Here is a 21,512-nt window from a genome sequence, read left to right as displayed (position 1 = left end):
CAATTTGTTCCATTTGACTTCCAATTACATGTTTAGCTTCAGGTTAAGATACACTTGCACTTTTTCATCCTGCTTCATTTCATACTGTGGAATTACTGATGGTGTAGTCTATGGGGTATTCTGCATATTGCTTATAGGCAGACCTCTGCTTTTTGGGGGAGATTGGATTAAGGTGAAAATTGCTTATAGTACTTGCTGTTAGTATACCTCATGCCCACAAGGAAGCACAGCTGGAAATGAGGTTTAGCCAAGTTTCAAGTTAACTGTTCAATTTTCTTCTATTTCTTGTTACACACTGTACTTACAATACCACAATTGCTCTTACACTTAAAAAATAAAAAATTAAGCAGGCCCTAGATAGTTGCTTCTGCAGCTGCCTGAGAGCCATATCTCCGTACAAATTTTACATTATCTGTAACATGCTTATTTCTGCCTTTGGCAACTGCTATTAATTTCAAATATATGTATACAAGTGCAATATGTAAAGTCAAATTTGGGAGCAAATTCAAACACTCAGCATTTTTCATTCTTGGATTAGCCAGAACGTGGAACCACACTTTTGCTATTATGTAGTTCCTAATGTCCATGCATTACCAAACTTTCAATTATGTAACTTAGAGCATACCTGTTACTTTCCCCACATAGCTTTTTCTAGATTATATCCTCTTACTCCATCATTCTAAAATTTTCCTAAAATATTAAGGTTTCAAAATAGCATGCAAGGCATGTCCCCATCTGGACATGCACTGGAACTGCTTTTTAAGTCTGGAATGAGTTAAGTGTGCCAGTGCAAGGCTCCTGGTTCTCAATGCAAACCCAGGAAAAACCCAGTTAGCCCTGAGAGAAGTTAAACTAAATCCTTAGTGACCTTTCCAGACATGGTAAGCAGAGAGCAACATGTTCTGTGACTGATACCCATTCATTCAGCAACTCATAGGCTCCTACAGTCTTAAATGCAACCCAAGGTAAAAGAGCAACTTTTTCTTCCCTCCTTCCCTGCTATCCACTGAATTGTATTTTGCTTGCTCTTTAAGGAGTTGTGGAAACCTAATTTAATAGCAATCAGATCATCTGCAATATGTAACCCAATACTGGCTGACTTGCAATGATGTTTGATTTTTCTTTTTTTTAGCAACACTTGAAGATTTATAGTCTTAGAAAACAAAAACAAAACCCATTTATTTATGATATGCAAAGCATTTGACCTCAGAAATCCTCAGCTGGAAATCCATCTGATTTTCAAAATACGCCTGCACTATATTGCTTGATTAACTGTCACATGCAATGTGATAGACTCAAGTATTACCTGTTAAAATATATTTTGCATAAATATGTAGTTGCTGGCACATCAATTACTGTAAACTCATAAGCAGTAGCACAGGTTAGTTAAGATAATCTTCTTACTATGGTAGTGAGAAGATTGATGCAAAACCATAAGGCATATGTGACACAAAAACCACACCCACAGACATATGCACATATCTACGCTTTCTGATTTTCTGCATCCATTTGAGCAGAAGCAGCTTGCCAAACAGGTGGCTCAAGATGAGCTCCATAGTGCTGGACCTTCTTTTGAAGGCCTCACTGGCCAAAAATGGGTCCATTCTTGAAGGTGAGTTATGAAAGCAGTGACCTCCTGTTTGTAGCTTCTTAAGTGGTTGCTCCAGAGTAAAGCTTTCATTATGGATTCAGTGCTCGATCTCAGTGATCCAGTTTACAATATTCAATTTAGACATCGCCAGTTAAAAACTGCAAGTTACCCGAGCTGCTGGTTGCCTGCTTGTAAAACATACCTACTTATAAAAAGAAGACACAGCAGCCTGAAATAAATTTGAATTCCAGAAGCTGTGTAGAAAAAGCATCCAAACATTAGGAAAATACTGCTTCTGTCAATTTGCTATTCAGTTTCCTACACTCTTGAGAGCAAGCAGGTGGAGGTTTCAGTTTCCTACACTCTTGAGAGCAAGCATGTGGAGGTAGAAAACAATGTGATACTTATTCTTTCCAAACCACTTTTGTAATAGGTAATTAAAAACTAGTTCATTCCATGATCAGAACTTGTAGAAACCTATCTGTAAGCTTCATGAAACCAAACCCTGTTCTCTCTTAAACAAATACACTCCTGAATATTAACTGGAAAAAACCAATGTATTTTGTAAAACCTTTTTTAAACAGTTGAATTTAGAGTCTTGAGTAGCTCAGAGTACTCTCTATGAAGTCATGTACTCATTTAACTCATGGCTTATGCTGTTATTGATTAAAGTGGAAGGGATGGGGCACTGAGCGGTGAACTGTAATGAATATTTACTCTTGTAATTTCAATCCCAGGAAGCTCAATGGAATGACTTATATGGGAGCATGTTCCATTCTGGAATTGTAACTCAGTGCTACAGCCCTAAAGAACATCTTTCAAATTTCACCTTGGTGTCATAAGTAATGGTGCATTTTGAGTAAGATGATGTTTAGCAACCATAAATCAGAAATGCAAGGGGATGTTAAAACAACTTCCCTAAAAAATAAACATAGCTTTTTGACTTTGAGAGTGAATAAACTGATAGCATTACTGTTAAATCTATTTGGCCACTTAAATGTCTATTAAATCATAGAATAGGGTATCTCAAGTTGCAAGGGACCCATAAGGATCATCATCTCCCAACTGTTGAGCCACTAACACAACTAAGTTACAGTTACACAGTCTGCTTTGCTGTTACACAATTGGGTATTATGTCTCGTCTTTCTGAGAACATCTTTTGTATTTAGTTATAATGTGATTGTGTTCTTATTTCACAATTAAAAGGAAATTATTATACAAATGGATCACTGTAGGATCGCTGCTTTATAACAGCAGATATGTTGATATGTGCCTCTGTGTTAGAAAGGTGCACAGTTCTGGCCTGAGTTTGCAAAGTAGCCGTAGAAATGGAAGTTCTGACTCCACTGGTCTAATCCCCATCTGTTAAATTTCATTGTCTTTATGGGCGAAAGTAAGGATTTGGTTCTTGGTTTACCCTGTTAAAAATGCTGCACCAACAAAGCTATGAAAAGACAAGAGAAAACCAGCATAGGATTGATCAGAGTTGTTTGTTGCAGTTACAGGATTAAATTCCAGCCTTTTTTCTGTGTGCAATCGTACTGTGGACAGGAGTTACACAGATATAACGGAACAAGACAAAATGTTCCAAGTCCATTTTTCTTGCTCATAAACTGAGCGCCATATGGTGACTATTCATCTTCTGCTGCTTCCAGAAGAGGCACTGGCCTCTGTGCCTGCCAGAGGTTATTCTTTAAAACACAGTGTGTGACAGCTCCATCAACACACCAGCCACTGTGTGCCATCTCCAGTCCCTAAATTTGGACTTGTTTCTTTCAAAGAGGAACTTAATGTATATCTGTCAGCTTCACTAGACTCATCTTTTAAGAGCACATGATCTTAAGGGTTAGAAAATGTTTAGCTAAATACAAGTTCCGTTTTCCAATTACAAAGTTAGAATCCAGGCTATAAAAAGGTAGATAAAACTAGACTATACTTAACTACAAGATTCCTTCTTAGCTGCTCTGGTATCTTGCAGCCAGAATCCCTAACAGCCTAGACAGTGGTAACATACATTTTCCACACTATTTTAGGATGAAACTTTAACCAGAGGGCCTAAGCCCTTGAGGACTATTCTCTAATGGTAACCCTCTCCAAACTCGCTGTCTTCTCTTTGTTAGAGGTGTCTCTCTCCTGTTTTTATTCCATGATGCCTTTCTAAAGCAAAGGTAGTGCTGCTGCGTTATCTGAAAGGAGGGGGAAGAACGTGGTTTTATTCAGTTATTAAGCATTCCCAGTACTGTTACAATATCCTGCAAGGCACTTGTCATAAGGAGTACTTGTATGTTCATTTGGTTAGACTTCAAGATTTGTGTTCTTTATATGCTGCGTATTGCCTAAAACCACATTATTAGCTAGGTTATAGATAGGATGCTCTGTCCAAACCATATCTCTGTCGTAGCCCAAATTTGCCAGTTTTAAGGCTTCTTACAGACATGTATTTTACAGACACGTTTAGATAGTGCAGAAATTGGGGATTTTTTTCTTATTTGAAGATCTAACATTTTATAGTTTCTAATTCTCCAATTTTATTTAGAGTGAAAACCTGACACAGAACAAGAAGTGTTGATAGAGTTGCTGGTTTAAGTAAAGACCTAATTTATTTATTCCCCCAAACTGTTGTGAAATATAATGGGGGGGGGGGGTAGGGAACAACAGAAAAATAAGGTAAAGAAAATAACTCATTGGCATTACAGAAGGTATATTTTACCTAGTGTGCTGTAGTGAAAGCTGGCATATGTAAGAACAAGACAAACGTAAGAACAAGACAAACGTAAGAACAAGACAAAGCTACAAAGGCTTCACGGTGTAATTGCTGAAGCTACAGTACCTACAACTGAAGGATACTGAGCATGAACCTGACAGAACTAGTGAAAACAGTAAAGCAAACAAACAGCCATCCTTGTAGTTGTCTGCACTCTTCCATGATTAATATTGGTTTTAATGTTAGTATTCAATTTGTTCAGCTGTGCTTTCACTGGTTTTAGGCAGATAATCAACTGTAAATTCATAGTTCTTAACATTCTGGTTTTAAGCTGGGCAAAAGGTTTATTTGTAGCTGTACTCTGTTGTTAAGTGCCATGACATGGACAAGCTGAACAATTTATATTTGTGCCTTTCAACTCTTCCATTTAGTGAGCTGCTACCTAACAGGAAGATATGTTTTCTGATTACCTGCTCTCTTACTGTTGTAATCTCTTAAATACTGCATTCCCGAAATATTTAAACTATGCAGACCACCCAGAAGGGCTCAGCAGACAAGAAGTTACAAACTAGTGATTTTCTCTTCAACTCCTCATGTTACTGTGTCAAGTGGTAGGTAAAAAAAGAATCAGCTACTGGAAAAAGCTACCTATTTTTATTTTTCATAAAGAAAATACTACAGAGACACATAGAAATTACATGTTTAAACCAGTTTTCATAAAACTTTTTAAAGAATTGTTATCCTAGTTATTACTTATTAAATTTGGACAACTGCCATCTCATTGAGCCACTTCTCAGTTTCTTACAGTAATAAAGCTTCACTATAGGATTTTAGTGTAAAAGCTGACATATAGATTACATTTGTTCTCTGATCTTATAGATCTCAGTCAAGCAAAGGCAGGAGAGCACTTAATCTTATATAACATAAATATACTTCTTTATATGCTAGAGAAACATGCTAGTATTATTTTTAAGCAAAGCACATTATTATACATTTGGTTAAAATTTGTTGAAACCTGTGTATAGTTAGAACCACTGCTTGTCCAGGTCAAGAGTTCTCAAAATATGTAATTGTCTAAAATAAACATGTATATGAATCTGTTCAGAAATCAAAAGGGTGTAAGTGGAGGGTACTGCTTGGTAGGATTCTGTGTGTATTTATGTGCGCATCTGTTTGTTAGAGAGGAGAACTAACACAGGAATATATACAGAAGGAACAGCCAGCCAGTCATAGTCACAGAAGCACTAAGAATAGGACTCTTAAAAGCATATTGATAGAACTATTAGTTTGAGTGCTAATTGAAAAAGAATGGAAGCTCTGAGAAAGGTAAGTCTCCGCTTGATTCCTTCTGTGTTCAGAGAAGCAGGACTCTGTATACTGTTTTTTGCGGTATTGTATACAAATCCCTGGGGAATTCAAAGGATTTGAGAAAAAGGAGAATTAAATCACAAAAAGGAGATGGTTACAGAAACAGACAGTCAGTCCAGACTGAATCTCTCAAAATACTGATTTTTTTTCAGTTTATATAATGGTGATTCAAGAAATCAATACAATCTCTGTATTCCACATGTAACATATTTTAGATACAAAATAAATATACACCTGTATGTATTTGTATATAAGTATGCAAACTATAAACAAACACACAAAATATAAACAATTCTAGAATACCATTTTTTTAAACAGTTCCTCAAGGTTTTTTTTTTATTTTGGAATCCTTAATTTTCAAGATTGTTCAAGACTCTGAAGGCATTTAAAATTATTTTGATCACTCTACCTGCAAATCTAACCAAATTGCGCTCTAGCAATAGAGCCTGAGCTCTGAGACAGTGTGATGTGAAGTTTCTGTGATTCCAGGAACCATATGTCCCGTACAATTTCTTAATGGACCTCCATGCGTCTGCAGAAAGATACACTTTTATGCATCCTGGGATGGAATGGGAAGATTTGAATGTATTCTAAATCAGGTCAAGACATCTGAACTACCCACCCTCTTCTGAGTAACCAAAATGACATTGATTAAAGTCACTAGCCTAAACATGTAGACGTTGAATCTTTTTTGATGTTTTTTGCTGTCTCCAGCAGTGAAAATATTCATCATAGTATCTCTTGTTTCAGTGCTGTACTAGGATTAGTTTTATAGTTTCTTAAATTCTTGAGAACAGTTCCTGAAAGAAAGGATGCAGTTGGGGAATTCCAGAGAAGCAGCAATGCCAACTAAATGAATCATTTACTGCTGCTCATTGTGTGTATCTGCTAACGTGGGAGGAAGAGCTGATTGGAGTAGCATAGCAGGCAACAAGAGAGAAAATTATTTGTTGATTCTAGTCACCAATTCAGGGCTGTTGCCTGCTAATTCTGAGCTGCTTGGAGAAACTGAAGTAAAAGTGAGATGTTGGCAGTGACCACTGTTCTTGCTAGCAATGCCAGATCAGGCCATTCTGTAGTTCTTGCCAAACACACAATCCCTTGCCCAGACCAGTCCAAAGCTGGACTGGTATCAGCAGAATCTTTCCATCTGGATTGCTCCCAAAATAAAGATGACAGAAGGGTATATGTAATGCTTGTAATGCTTTGCCTTGCCTTTTCTGGTTTCCAGAACAGTGATGGCTGAATAAGCTTAAAGAAACTGAGATGGTGCCAGTTACACATTATTATGTGTTTTAACACACTGAATGTAAGGGAGAGCAAGTCTAAGGTGCTACTCTGTAGCTTCTACAATGGGAAAACCTTTTCTGCTTCCAAGTGGCTGGGCATGCTTTCATGCACAGTGGAAGTATACTGTATTATATAACTGTTACTTAAAGACAGAATGTCTTGGGGTTTACCATAATATCTTTTAAAAAGCTGTCCTCTTAAAAAATAAAGTATTTTGGTATCTTAAAATTGGTACCTGGTGTTTTTTTCATACAAACATATGTATCTAAATGCCAACATAAAATTCTGTTTGTTAAAACAGAAATCTCGTCTTTGCAGGGGAATCCTGAGCCTATGATAGATAATAATGATGGACCTTGCAGCTAAGATGTTCAAACCTGACATTTGGAATGTCATGTTCAATCCTTTAAGGAGGATAAAGAAAGATCAGATCAAAATACAGATATGACAGTATAAACTTATAGGCATCTTCTCTTATCTTCTGTAATTCTGTTGATCAATTACAGTGTGAAGGCCCTGGCAGATAAAGCAGTACTTAATAGCAATCTTTTAAAAAAAAAAAAATCATGTAATACATGTTCAGATGAATGTACTTTAGCATCAGTCACCATTCAATAAATAATATTTTATTCAGTATAAACTACTCAGAATGCAAGAACTGCAATAAAAAGTTATGAAATTAGTTACAAAAGAAGGCATTAGAAGCTTACCCGCTGTGGACCTAGTACAAATACAACACGTGCCTGTAAGAACAGGAATAGGAAAAGAAAAGTCCTGAATTAATTATGTGTAGAGGGTATAATATATGTGTGTTGCTGCTGACTGTAAAAGATGATCCTAAGCATAAACAACATGCCTTCAGAATCTCCAAGAGAGCAAATAAAGAGAGCTAAAAAGGCCAAGGTGAAGAGAATTCAATATTCTCCATTTTCATTATAGACTCGTATAGAGTGGCTCAAGTCCATCCACCATTCAGTAATCCACAAGAGCAGGTATAAATTCTTCTCTTCTCAGAGCAGATCTCTACAGAAAAAAAACCAACCAAAACAAAACAAACAACAACAACAAAAAAAAACCACCAAACCAGCAGAAAGTACCTCTGAGGCATTTTCAGACAGCTAATAACTCCCTCCAGAGCTGCCTAGGTCTAATGTGGAATATGAGCTGATAATTGTATCTCCCTCTCTCAATTGCTTGCTGGGAAAAAAACCCAGCTATGCTTCCGTACAAATTTAATAAAGGGTGGTAAGGTCTTTAAGCCTTAAGGCTAATAGATCTTTGTTTTTTTAACAGATTGTTCATCTGCTTTTCTAGGGGGAAAAATAAATTATTATTTTTGAAAAAGAATCTGCTCTGGTATAGTTTAGAAATCAGAAGTGTACATTCCTAAATATTGAAAATATCATGAGCTTACTGTAAACTGAGGCAATTGTCAGCATTGACTTTTTTTTTTTTTTTTTAATAAAGGCAAAATTCTCTCAAACTTCATCTCCTGACCTGCATTTCTGACTAGCTTACAAACAGACACAGTCATGTCCTTGCTCTATTCACTCTTTGAGCCAGCTGGACAAAAGACCAGCTTCTTCCCAGAAATCCTGTGGACACATTAGCACAGTTCTGAGCCCAAGCTAATATATCCTGCCTCGCAGCCACCCTTATTAACTCCAGCTCAGTAACACACCAGTCACAGCTACGCAGCTGCTGCAATGGAGCTGGCTCCCACCTGGCCGGTTCAGGGCATAGGCAGAGTGAATGTGTCACTGTCCACACCCATCCATGTAGATATACCCTCAACTGACCCTAAGCATGGTGTGCTGTGCTGTAACAAAAGCTAGTTTTAAGAATGGGTTCTCCAAATAATTGCACTTTAATTACATGATACGAAGCAACAAAATCTTACAGGATATGGTAGTGAGTTTGTGTCAACATAGCCACAATAGTGTGGCACCTAAGCAAATCTATGAACCAACTTAAAAAAACTGAACAAATCCATTAACTTGCTGTATTTAAATTTTTTTCATTATTATTGAAAATACAAGACTTTACATCTTGTCCTGTAGCAGGAAATTGATACTCTATAGAATACTCCTACATTGCCATCTAATATCTATGACCATGTCATTTCCGTTGTCGCATCTAAAGCATTACTCTCCTCTTAAAACAGCAATACATGTAAAACATTTAAAAAGATCCAACTGTCATGGGAAAGATTATCATGTTGCATTGGTTGCCTTGCTTTCCAAACACATTATTTATCAAACGACGAGGCAAATCAGGAAGGTAAGAACTACTGAAAGAACGTGGTCAATCATGACAATTTCCTTCTTTCTGCTTTTTGCCTGGCATTTGTAAACAGAATTCCTCAAGGAGTGCAAATGGGAGGATTCAGGTCCTTCCCCATTCGTTACCCCCCTTCCTCTTGAAAACAGAGGCAAGACATGCTGTCAGTGGGTCAGTGCACTGGCTTTGCATCAGACCAAGCCAACACAACTCCTCAAAATTACTTTTCCAACGGCTTAAAAGGCTTAAAAGTAATTCACAGTACTTTTCACAGTCTTCCTACACAGAATTCCTGAAGAGCTGAATAACAGCCTTTTTCAGGTACTGATGCCTTCATGAGTAAAAGTGGTAATTGCAAGCATACCAAATGTCATGGTATGTTAACTGACAATGGGATCTTGGGAGGGTTTTCTACCTCTCATTCTGTCATCTGCCGTGATTTATCTGCTGTGTTATATTCCTCTGCTTCTGTACATGAGACAGTTAGGTTAAATAGCTGGAATGAAAAATGAAGCTACTAAATGGAATTTAGGGTTCATACAAGGGTTCTTCTTTTGGGTCTAGCTAGCTCAGCATGCTGTCCACAGCTGTGGCCACCTAGTGAAGAACACAAGTATATACAGTGTACTCCAAACTGTTGTCAGCTCAGGTGATGTCCTCAGCCTGATATGATTTGCCCATTTTATTATCCCCCGTGGATCCCTCCTTCAAGTACTTGTCCAGTCTCCCATTGAGTTCATGTAAATTTTTGCCTTTACAAACTTTGGGAAGGAATCTAACAGGTTTACTACCTGTTTGGTTTGTCTTTCTGAACCAAATTTAAGAGGCCAGAATAGCCACAGATTGTGCTCGATCAAAGATCCACCTAGCCAGTACCCTTGTCACCTAAATCAGCCCATAGTGAATGCCTGGAAAAGAGCAGAAGAACAGGCAGGGCTAGCATGCAAAGGTATTTCAGCTTGGAAATCTCCTCAGTCTTCAGCAATTTTGGCTCAGGAGTTCCTTAGCCAGAGAATGGTTGCAATTTACCCTCCATTCTGCCATCCAATCATTCATGTGCTAATCTTCACAGCAGGCTTTCATTTTATGCAACCTTGAAAACAGTAATATCATCCAACTTCAGTACCTCATTTTCCACTGTTTTTTTGGTGTTTTTTTTAAACAAATTTAGGAATATGTTTAACACTACACATTCCCATGAAAATCCACTAATGATCTCCCTTCATTTGGAAACCAGACCATTTTCTTCTACCCTTTATTTCCCATCTTTTAACCATTAATCAATCCATAAGAACAACTATTTATTCCTTGGCAGCTTACTTTCTTTTAAGAGCCTCAGTCCACAGCACTCTGTAATGCAAACAGATCTTTATTTTGGTGCAAGAGCATTGACTGCAAGTACATTAAGATCACTATTTCAGAATGGCTTTTCCATAAAAAGTTTGAAGCGGATCATGCACAATGGTGATCAAGAATCAAGTCCACAGTTAGTTTTTATCCTGTAGGTTCCTGCACTAGTCACTCCAAGAAGCCTAAAATTTATGGCACCAAGAATTTTAGTCTCATGACTCCAATCAATATGATATTTATGGAGAATACTCAAGAGTATTGGACCATCTTTTTTGTTTTCTGCTTTTACAGTGTCTGATTTTCCTTATCAGGAAGTGATTGCCACCATCTAGATACTACAGTCCTAACAAGATACATTTCCTATTTAGAATTCATCTAAGTTGTTTATTACTTGTTTTTAAAGGTATATTTTAACTGTGATTTGACTCAACATCCTTCAGCAGTACAAAAGGCTGTTTTCACCTTCCCTATATAACTTACACCTAGTGTTACAGTGTTTATCCTCCTTGCCTCAGATGTCTAACATCCACATTATCACACTATCCCAATTTAAACTAGCCATTCTTATTCTCCTATTCTAGATTTGGGGGTTTTGGTGTTTATGGAGCAATAGAATTTAGTACTTACAGAGATGCACACACAGATAACTGAGTCAATACATCCTTCTGTTGGTTGTACAACTGGACTTATTTTTTCAAGTGTTCTTCACTATTTACTACCTCACTTTTGTCGGTTCTGTCCTGTCCTTTGAAGATATAGAATGCATTTATGATTTTGCCCACATAGTATGAATTAACATTGAAAAAGCAACATTCTAACACCTTGTAGTAATATCACACTAAGAAAACCAAATTCACATAGCATTTACCCTTATGCTTCCGCAATATGATTTTTACTTTTAATACTGAGTGAGAAACACTTTCTGTGGGTCAGTGAGCATACCTACAAAAGCACTAAACTAACAGGAATTCCAAATTGCTGCCAAGTTACACCTCAATAAAAGCCTACTGAATTAAGACTCTGATGTTTCTGATGCAGATTGACTAATAAGTGTTTTTTATTTCCTGCACTGCAAACCACTTTGGCAGTTCTTGAGGTGTGTAAAAAATGCTTTTAACAGTACTTCACTAACAAGCAAAGCGGTGTTCATGTACAAGGAAAACAAAACACAATTCAATAAAAATATTTCACTTTAATAAAAAGTAAGCCCTGGGAGCATTGATCAGAATCAGTAAATAAATATGAAACAGAAATAACCTTCTGCTTTTACATAATTGTATGCAAAAAAAAAAAAAATCCAAGTGCCTTTTATATCAGTTTGTTTTAAACATATTTTAAACTAATACAGACAGGCCAGATGAGATTAAATAGAAGCTTGGCCCTAAAAAATAATGAGTATTCCCAGCGACCTTTGAAGCCAAGGGCATTCAACTGCTTTCAGCCCAACAGGAGTAAGAATTTACCTCTCAGTATCTCAAATAACTGATGCCAAATAATCTGAGGTCATGTAAAAGATTCCAAACATTAATATTTCATAAATTAGCAAGTCAATTCTGTAGATAGACGTCCCCTTCTCATCCAGCTGGATAACAAGTAACATAATTTACTCCCTATTTGTTACCACCTGCTTCAGAAGACCGTCATCTGCCAAGTTTTACTGGGAGACATCCTAGTTTTAGGACTCCATGCACGACACTGCAGCAGTTCTCAGCTCTGCTACGTCACTATCCTCCTGCCTCATCACTCATAGACATGAAGATACATTCCTCCCACATGTGGATACAGCACCAGTTTCCCTCAGGATGTTCCCACTGCTCTCCCTCTTATATGCTCCAGGACACGATACCAGCAGGAGACAACCCCTCACTGGTAGGAAGGAGGAGTTGAAGCTCTGAGCCTGCTGTGTGCAGAAGGCAGCATGTGCTTCTGCAAGTACATAAATGACAAAAGAAAGGCTAAGAAAAATGTGAGCCCACTGCTGAATGGGGCAGTGGCCCTGGTGACACAGGACATGGAAAAGGCTGAGGTACTTAGTCCCTTCTTCACCTCAGTCTTTATTAGCAAGACCAGCCTTCAGGAATCCCAGGCCCCAGAGACCAAAAGGAAAGTCTGGAGCAAGGAAGATGTACCTTTGGTGGAAGAGAATCAGGTCAGGGAATACTTAAGCAAACTGGACATACAAAAGCCCATGCGCCCTGATGGGATGCACCTGATGGATGACTACTGAGGGAGCTGTCCAATGTCATTGCAAGGCCACTCTTTGATAATCTTTGATCCATCATGCTGGTTGGGAGAAATGCCTGAAGATTGGAGGGAAGAAAATGTTACTGCTGTCTTCAAAAAGGGCAAGAAAGAAGGCTCAGAAAACTACAAGCTGGTCAGCCTCACCTCAGTCCCTGGGAAGGTGATGGAGCAGCTAGTCCTGGAAACTAGGCACATGAAGGTCAAGAAAGTCATCAGGAGTAGTCAGCATGGCCTCACCAAGGGGAAGTCATGCTTGACCAACCTGGTAACCTTCTACAGTGAAATGACTGACTTGGAGAGCAGTGGATATCATCTACCATGACTTAAGTAAGGCTTTAGACAAGCTGTTGAAATATGGGCTGGATGAGCAGACAGCACTGTGGATTGAAATCTGGCTGAATGACTGGGCCCATAGCATGATGATCAGCGGCACAAAATCTAATTGGAGACCAGTAACTGGGGCCAGTAACTAGCCAGGGTACCCCAGGGGTCAATACTGGGTCCAATCTTGTTTAACATCTTCATCAATGAGCTGGATGATGGGGCAAAGTGTGCCATCAGCAAGTTTGCTGATGACACAAAACTGGGAGGAGTGGCTGATACGCCAGAGGGTCATGCTGCCATTCAGAGGGACCTAGACAGGCTGGAGAAATGGCCCGACAGGAACCTCACACAGTTCAACAAGAGGAAGTGCAAAGTTCTGCATCTGGGGCAGAATAATGCCAGGCATGAATATATGAAGGGGGCCACGAGCTAGAAAGCAGCTTTGCTGAAAAGGACCTTGGGGTCCTGGTGGACAGCAAGCTGACAATGAGCCAGCAATTAGCCCTCACGGCAAAGAGGGCTAATGGGTAGCCTGGGCTGCATTTGGAGGAGTGTTCCCAGCAGGTCGAAGGACATGATCCTTCCCCTCTACTCACCACTGGTGAGGCCACACCTGGAGTGCAGAGTCTGGTTCTGAGCTTTAGTACAATAGAGATATGGACATGCTGTAGAGAGTCCAGTGAAGGACCACAAAGATGATTAATGGACTGGAGCATCTGACACGAAGAAAGGTTGAGAACTGGGACTGTTCAGCCTAGAGAAGAGAAGGCTCAAGAGGGACCTTATCAATGTATATAAATACCTGAAGGGAGGGTGCAAAGAGGATGGAGTCAGGCTCTTTTCATTGGTGTACAGTGACAGGACCAGAGGCAATAGGAACAAAATGAAACACAGGAGGTTCCCTCTGAACATCAGGAAACACTCTTTTACTGTGAGGGTGACCAATCACTGGCACAGGTTGCCCAGAGAGCTTGGGGAGTCTCCATCCTTGGACATATTCAAAAGCTATTTGGTCATGGTCCTGGGCAACCATCTGTAGGTGATGGGCAACCATCTGCTTGAGCAAGGGGTTGGACCGGATGACCTCCAGAGGTCCCTTCCAACCTCAACCATTCTGTAATCTCACAGGCTATTACTTGGCTCAAAAAATTTAAATGTGTGGTTTAAGATGAACTACCAGATTAGGAGTGACATCTTCCTGTTATACAGCAGTGGCAGAAGCTGGAGACAGTAGCATGTTCAGCTGAAACAGCTGCAGCCAGAAGGGGACCCTTTCTGATTCTGAGCACACCAGCTTTAGCTCAAAGCCATGTAGTCCAATAAAACAAAGAACAACTCAGTGAAATCCACTATCATCTCAGCTGCTGAACGGGTATATAGCATGGATCTTCGAAAAGGTTTTTAAGGGGCTACATAGGGAACAAGTTCATATCTGTCCAGAAGCAGAACTTGGGAGGCTAAGATATGCATGGTTTCTCAGTTATTTTTTAAAAAGAATAGTAAAACAATTTCTCCTAAGTTTCTCCTGCTCTTAGCTCCTCTCATCTGCTACTTCAGCCCAGAAAGCAGGAAAAAAGAACACTTCCCCGTGCTTCTTTTCCCATACATGCTCTGGGGGAATGGCGCAAGTGGTGCCGTTTATGCTGTATGCACATATAAGGCAGGCATAAGACCCTCAGTAAGAAGCACCCACCCCTGCCTGCCTCTTCTTTACCTCTGATTCCCCAGCCCTTCCCAGCTCAATTCCCCTTTCACAGCTGAGATGTAACGGGTGGTGGGATGCTCTCCATGCTGCTCCTCAACTTTCCCTGCTCCTACCATGACAGACCTTGCTCTGAGTGTCTGTAGAGATGAAATGGAAGATACTGGGGAAGCAGAGGCCCAGTAACAAGCACCTGGGCAGACTAACTGCCTTGTATAATGACTGGGTCTATGACACTTAGACTGGCATGAAGTGTCCAGACTCCTGAGCACAGAACTCAGGGAACATCTAATCCCTTCTTTAATCTCCTACTATGCTGGCATCTGATTCCAGCTGTTAAAAGTAAAGCACAAGCCCAGCAAAATTCTGTAGGATCACCTGTGCCCAAGTCTCCCTCCCAGCCCCTCTTCTCCCTCATCTTACTGTGCTCTTACTACGCTCATTCCAAGACAACTGGAGTGAGGGCATCTAGATTAAGAACTGGTGGAATAGAAAGGTCTTCTTCCCTCCTTCCTACTGTACTGCATCTCACTCCAAAGTCTTAAACTAGAGAAAGTAAACAGAATAAGCACTGTGGAAATAAAGCACCCTTTTCTTCTCTGACTGTGCTTTGTCTATTAGGGTTGCTAGGATTTCCTTACATGATCTTTAAGGAGCTTTTTGAAAAGACAAAGGCACAGATGCAAAGGAATCCAGCAGGTCATTTTGGTTTGGTTTGGTTTGGCTTTTTTTTTGTGACACCTATGAGCTGGTTTGACTTGCTAATTCCTAACTGAAAAGGCTCAGTAAGGTAGCTGCAGGGAAATGGAAATCATCCTCTGTAATTCTATCAGCAAATTACTTTTGTCCTGGGGCTGATTTACCTTTTGTAACCCTGGCTAGAGCCAGAAATACACACTGGTTTCTTACAAGCTTTCTTCTTCATCTCTCTGCACCTTACAACACTGTATTATTACATTTAGCCATTTCACATGGTAACATTTTACTGAGGAGTCTCTTCTGATATTCACAGGCAATCACCTTTTGTCACAACATGAATTTTAGTTACACTTCCAATTTAAAATAAGCCTAGAAATACCACCCTTCTCCTGAGGCAGTCAATTCAGCAAATAGTACAGATACATAGACTATATATGTAGTGTGTGTGTGTATATGCACACACATATGATCTATTATCACTCTTTAAATACTAAATTCTGTGGTTTTTTCACTATGTAATACAAAAGGTTTTCAACCAGAGGCACTCACAGTCTAAACAGACAGACAAAACTCAAGAACTTAAACAAAGACTATCTTCCTATGTGTTTTTACAAAACATTTAACCTTTTACTTAGATAGACTAGTGCCAGGGCCTCACAAAGAAAGTAAGTGTTCAGGAGGGAATGGAGAAAGGGTGATTGCCTTCTGCAAAAGGATTGGGAAGGAATTCCAAGCATGAAGATAAAAATCAAAAGAAAATGGAAAAATGAGACAAAGTAGGAAGCCAGAATTTATTCATTATGTGTTTCAGTGAACTTTCTGATTTCTTGTAATGTACCTTAACTGCAATAATGCTTATTTGCTAGAATAGACAGTCCAAGTTTCTATTCTATGAACTTCCACAACTAGAATTTGCAAACTACAGGGCCTAAAATAAAAGATGCATTAACATGCTTAAATGCAAGTGAACCCACTGAAACTAGTGCATACATATTATGTACGTAGATCTCAAACATGATAATTTTAAATTTACTATTTGGTCATCACTTACTCAAACTGACCTAAATGCCACCTAGGTACTTGCCTCTGGCAGTATGCACACATAAATCTGTTCAAGCACTGACAGGATTGTTAGCTGGGGCCTCAGAAATACCGGCACCTGGATCCTCAAAACATGTATTTCCATATTTATCTCATCAAGCAGTTCAATCTCCCTGGCAGACTCTGAGGAGAGTCTGTTTTAAGAGCTAAGTTGTTGACATACTCTTGCCAGGGTATGAAAAACCAAGGCAAACCACTAATGCCCATGGCAAGTTCAGCATGACAATGAGGTAGTCTCTTTTAAAACACATTTGGTGCTAATGAACCAAAAATTTCCCATAATCCAACTGCACACCCTGACCCCATGATAACTAGGAGACTGAGATGACCCAGATACTATATGACACTTAGGCTGGTATAAAAGCAAACAAATGTACTGGCTCCTTCATCAGCAGTTCATGCCAGTCTGTGATTTACACAGGCTGATCTGGCACACATTTATGTTCTTGTAAGGGCTTTCTGTAGTTTTAGCTAAGTGACTTAAACTCTTCCCATCTATAAAAAGAGAATGATGGTATTAATTTAATGTTACAGAAGCACTGTCAGTTATGGCAATTTTTAAATATATATTCAGAATAGAGTTTATTCTGCTTTATTCAGGTAGAACTTTTTTAAAAACAACAAAAATTTCATCTAAAGGCAGGAAGACCTGGTACAAAAATGTAATTGCCAAATATAATGATTTAATAAATAGAAACCAGTAGCTAAGAACTATTAAAAGACTGGGTTTACTACACCTGTATTCATATTACACAGCGTAAGATCAACTAGCTAAAGTTAGCAACATTTACATACAGCTTTAAAAGTTAATAGCTCATTAAAAGCCTCTATCAGAAATGCTGAACAAGCTCTTTAAGCATAATTTTATTTATCTATCTCCTTCTAGTGGCAGAACGTGAAATCAAATACTCAAAAACTTGGTTTTGTTATCTTCTAAACCCCTTAAATACAGCAGCCCACACTAGCAAATTATATAAACTATTATTTTAAAATACCTGATAATTAACACTTGTAATATTCCAAACATCTGTTCCACAGCTATTATCCTCTGTAGTCAAAATTCAAGCCTTTGCAACTTGCCTGATTAAAAGGTAACACGCTCCAGCATCTTTTCTATATTTAGAACTAATCCAAATTTCTTACCATATGTTCTTACCATAGCAGTATGCAATATCATAGAATCATAGAATGGTTTTGGTTGGAAGGGACCTTAGAGATCATCTAGTTCCAACCCCCCTGCCATGGGCAGGGACACCTTCCACTAGACCAGGTTGCTCCAAGCCCCATCCAACCTGGCCTTGAACACTGCCAGGGATGGGGCATCCACAACCTCTCTGGGCAACCTGTCCCAGTGCCTCACCACCCTCACAGTGAAGAACTTCTTCCTTACATCTGACATAAATCTACCCTCCTTCAGTTTAAAGCCATTACCTTTTGTCCTATCACTACATGCCTTTGTAAAAAGTCCCTCTCTATCTTTCCTGTAGGCCCCCTTTAACTACTGGAAGGCTGCTATAAGGTCTCCCTAGAGCCTTCTCTTCTCCAGGCTGAACGACCCCAACTCTTTCAGCCTATCCTTATAGGAGAGGTGCTCCAGCCCTCTGATCATCTTCGTGGCTTTCCTCTGGACTCGCTCCAACAGATCCATGTCCTTCTTATGTTGGGGGCCCCAGAGCTGACTGCAGCACTGCAGGTGGGGTCTCACCAGAGTGGAGCAGAAGGGGAGAATCCCCTCCCTCAACCTGCTGGTCACGCTGCTTTTGATGCAGCCTGGGATACAGCTGGCCTTCTGGGCTGCGAGCACACATTGCTGGCTCATACTCAGTTTTTCATCCACTACTACCCCCAAGTCCTTTCCCACAGGGCTGCTCTCAATCCACTCATTCCTCAGCCTGTATTTGTGCTTGGGATTTCCCTGCTTGCACTTGGCCTTGTTGAACTCCATGAGGTTTGCACAGGCCCACCTCTCAAGCCTGTCAAGTTCCCTCTGGATGGCATCCCTTCCCTCCAGCGTGTCAACCACACCACACAGCTTGGTGTCATCAGCAAACTTGCTGAGGGTGCACTCAATCCCACTGTCCATGTTGCCAACAAAGATGTTAAACAGTGCCGGTCCCAATACCGACCCCTGAGGAACGCCACCTGTCACTGATCTCCACTGGGACATCGAGCCGTTTACTGCAACTCTTTGAGTGTGACCATCCAGCCAATTCCTTACCCACCGAGTGGTCCATCTGTCAAATCCATGTCTCTCCAATTTAGAGACAAGGATGTCACGCGAGACAGTGTCAAATGTTTTGCACAAGTCCAGGTTCCTGACGTCAGTTGCTCTTCCCTTATCCACCAATGCTGTAACCCCATCATAGAAAGCCACCAAATTTGTCAGGCACGATCTGCCCTTAGTGAAGCCATGTTGGCTGTCACCAGTTACCTCCTTATTTTCCATGTGCCCTAGCAGAGTTTTCAGGAGGATCTGCTCCATGATCTTGCCAGGCACAGAGGTAAGACTGACTGGCCTGTAGTTCCCCAGTTCTTCCTTTTTTCCCCTTTTTGAAAATGGGGGTGATGTTTCCCCTTTTCCAGTCGGTGGAAACTTTCCTGGACTCCCACAACTTGTCAAATATGATGGATAGTGGCTTAGCCACTTCATCCACCAGTTCCTTGAGGACCTGCGGATGCATCAGGTCTCATCAGGTCCTATGGACTTTTGCACCTTCAAGTTCCTTAGATGGCCTCGAACCTGATCTTCTCCTACAGCAGGAGGTTCTTCATTCTCCCAGTCCCTGCCTTTGCCTTCTGTGACATGGGCAGTGTGGCTGGAGCACTTGCTGGTGAAGACTGAGGCAAAAAAGTCATCGAGTACCTCAGCCTTCTCCATGTCCTGGGGAATAAATCTTCTGTTTCCTTCCAGAGAGAGCCCACATTTTCCCTAGTCTTCCTCTTATCACCAACATACCTGTAGAAGCGTTTCTTGTTGCCCTTGACGTCCCTGTCTATCAGGGCTTTAGCTTTCCTAACCTGATCCCTGGCTGCTCAGACAATTTCTCTGTATTCCTCCCAGGCTACCTGTCCTTGCTTCCACCCCCTGTAGGCTTCCTTTTTGTGTTTGAGTTTCTCCAGGAGCTCCTTGTTCATCCCTGCAGGCCTCCTGGTGTTTTTGCCTGACTTCCTCTTTGTTGGGATGCATCACCCCTGAGCTTGGAGGGGGTGATCCTTGAATATTAACCAGCTTCTCTGGCCCTTCTTCCCTCCAGGGCTTTATCCTATGGTACTGTACAAAGCAGATCCCTCAAGAGGCCAACATCTGCTCTCCTGCAGTCCAGGGCAGAGAGCTTGCTGTGCACCCTCCTCACTGCCCTAAGAATCTTGAACCCCACCATTTCAAGTTCACTACAGCCAAGGCTTCACATTCCCTACCAGCCACTCCTTGTTGGTGAGAACAAGGTCCAGCATAGCACCTCTCCTTGTTGGCTCCTCCATCATTTGGAGAGGGAAGTTATCATCCACGCATTTCAGGAACCTCCTGGATTGCTTATGCCCTGCTGTGTTGTTGCTCCAACAGGTGTCAGGGTGGTTGAAGTCCCCCATGAGGACCAGAGCTTGCAAATGTGAGGCTGCTCCTATCTGTCTATAGATGGCCTTATTCGTTCAGTCTGCCTGGTCAGGTGGCCTGTAGCAGACTCTCCCCTATAATATTCTAAACCAAGCTCTAATAAAAGAATAATTAAAAATGTGAAGCTTAACAGAAAATGAGATGAAGCCTAATGCTGGCTTCCCAAAGAAAAACACTGCTAAACTTACTTAATATGTTTCAGATCAGTGATTTTTCTAGGAAAAGGAGAAATGCATTAGATCACACATATCTGGACGTTGTTAAACACTTGATATGGTGCTATGCTGACATTTATGTTTATCTTACGAAGGTTAAGTAGACGGTGGAAGAAAATCTACAGTGAAATCCCTTGGGATCAGTTTTTATTTAACATTTTTGACACAATGAGTAGAAAGACACTTTTGGTACAAAATAAGAAACATAGCGTACGGAAGGAAAGCAAGGGAGAACTACGTTACAAAAAACAGTATGAAACTGAGGATTATGGAGTGCAACATCCTGCACTTATAAAGAAATAAATTAACACGTTATCTCAGAAATCCTTGTCAGAGGGAAATCGGACAGGAGTGTATTCAAACCTTACAAGATAACCAGAAAGCATCAGGCAAAGGACGTGAATATAGCAAATACAATTTAACCATGCACAAAGCAAAACATTTCCCTTTCTTCCACTGAAGAAGGGTCTGGCAAGATTTAATCTGCGATGGTGCATGTAAGGCTAGCCCACAAGAAGGGAGATGAGCGGCACAGGTGCAGAGAGAGGGCTACTAGGATGAAGAGGGAAACCAGGACTCTGCCTAGGAGGGATGATGCGCCTTGAGCAACGGGGCTGTGACTCCACTCTGGCAAAGCGCTGGGTCTGTGGAAAACCTCATCGTTGGCGGAAAGCTCGGGTCCAGCCGACGCGGCGCCGGCAGGAAGGCAGCAAAAGGTACGGCTCGCAACGGGCGGGCAGGGGCAGGAACACGAAGCCGCTCCCTGACGCAGCCGCCCCGCCTCAGCCTAACCCCCGGGGAGCCCCCCCCCCACCCCGGGCTGCCACTCCTCCTCTCCCGCCCTTGACACCGCCCGTCCTTCCTCCCGCTCCCACAGCCCCGCATCTTACCCCCGACCTCTGGCTCCTCCCTAGCCGAGCTTCACCTTCTTCCCCAGGGCCCTGCGCGCCGCCGCGCACCCCTGCACCGCCATACCGCCCCCTCCCCGCCCCCCGCTTCTCACGTCCCACCGCTTAACGGTCGCTGAGCCC

The 21,512-nt window shown here is 40.9% G+C and overlaps 1 long non-coding RNA gene across 1 annotated transcript; it reads right to left on the bottom strand.

Annotated features, from left to right (window-relative positions):
* Positions 1–23: 23 nt before the first annotated feature.
* LOC126046015 (uncharacterized) lies at positions 24–21,393 on the bottom strand. Its single transcript, XR_007508194.1, has 3 exons — positions 21,372–21,393; positions 7,664–7,696; positions 24–3,777 (listed from the first exon to the last, which is right to left on the bottom strand). It is a non-coding gene; the product is annotated as an uncharacterized LOC126046015 (long non-coding RNA).
* Positions 21,394–21,512: the final 119 nt, after the last annotated feature.

Source organism: Accipiter gentilis, chromosome 15 (genome assembly GCF_929443795.1).
Source record: "Accipiter gentilis chromosome 15, bAccGen1.1, whole genome shotgun sequence".
Taxonomy (NCBI): domain Eukaryota; kingdom Metazoa; phylum Chordata; class Aves; order Accipitriformes; family Accipitridae; genus Astur; species Astur gentilis.
Note: the sequence above shows the minus strand (reverse complement) of the source record. Positions and strands in the feature narration are given on the sequence as shown.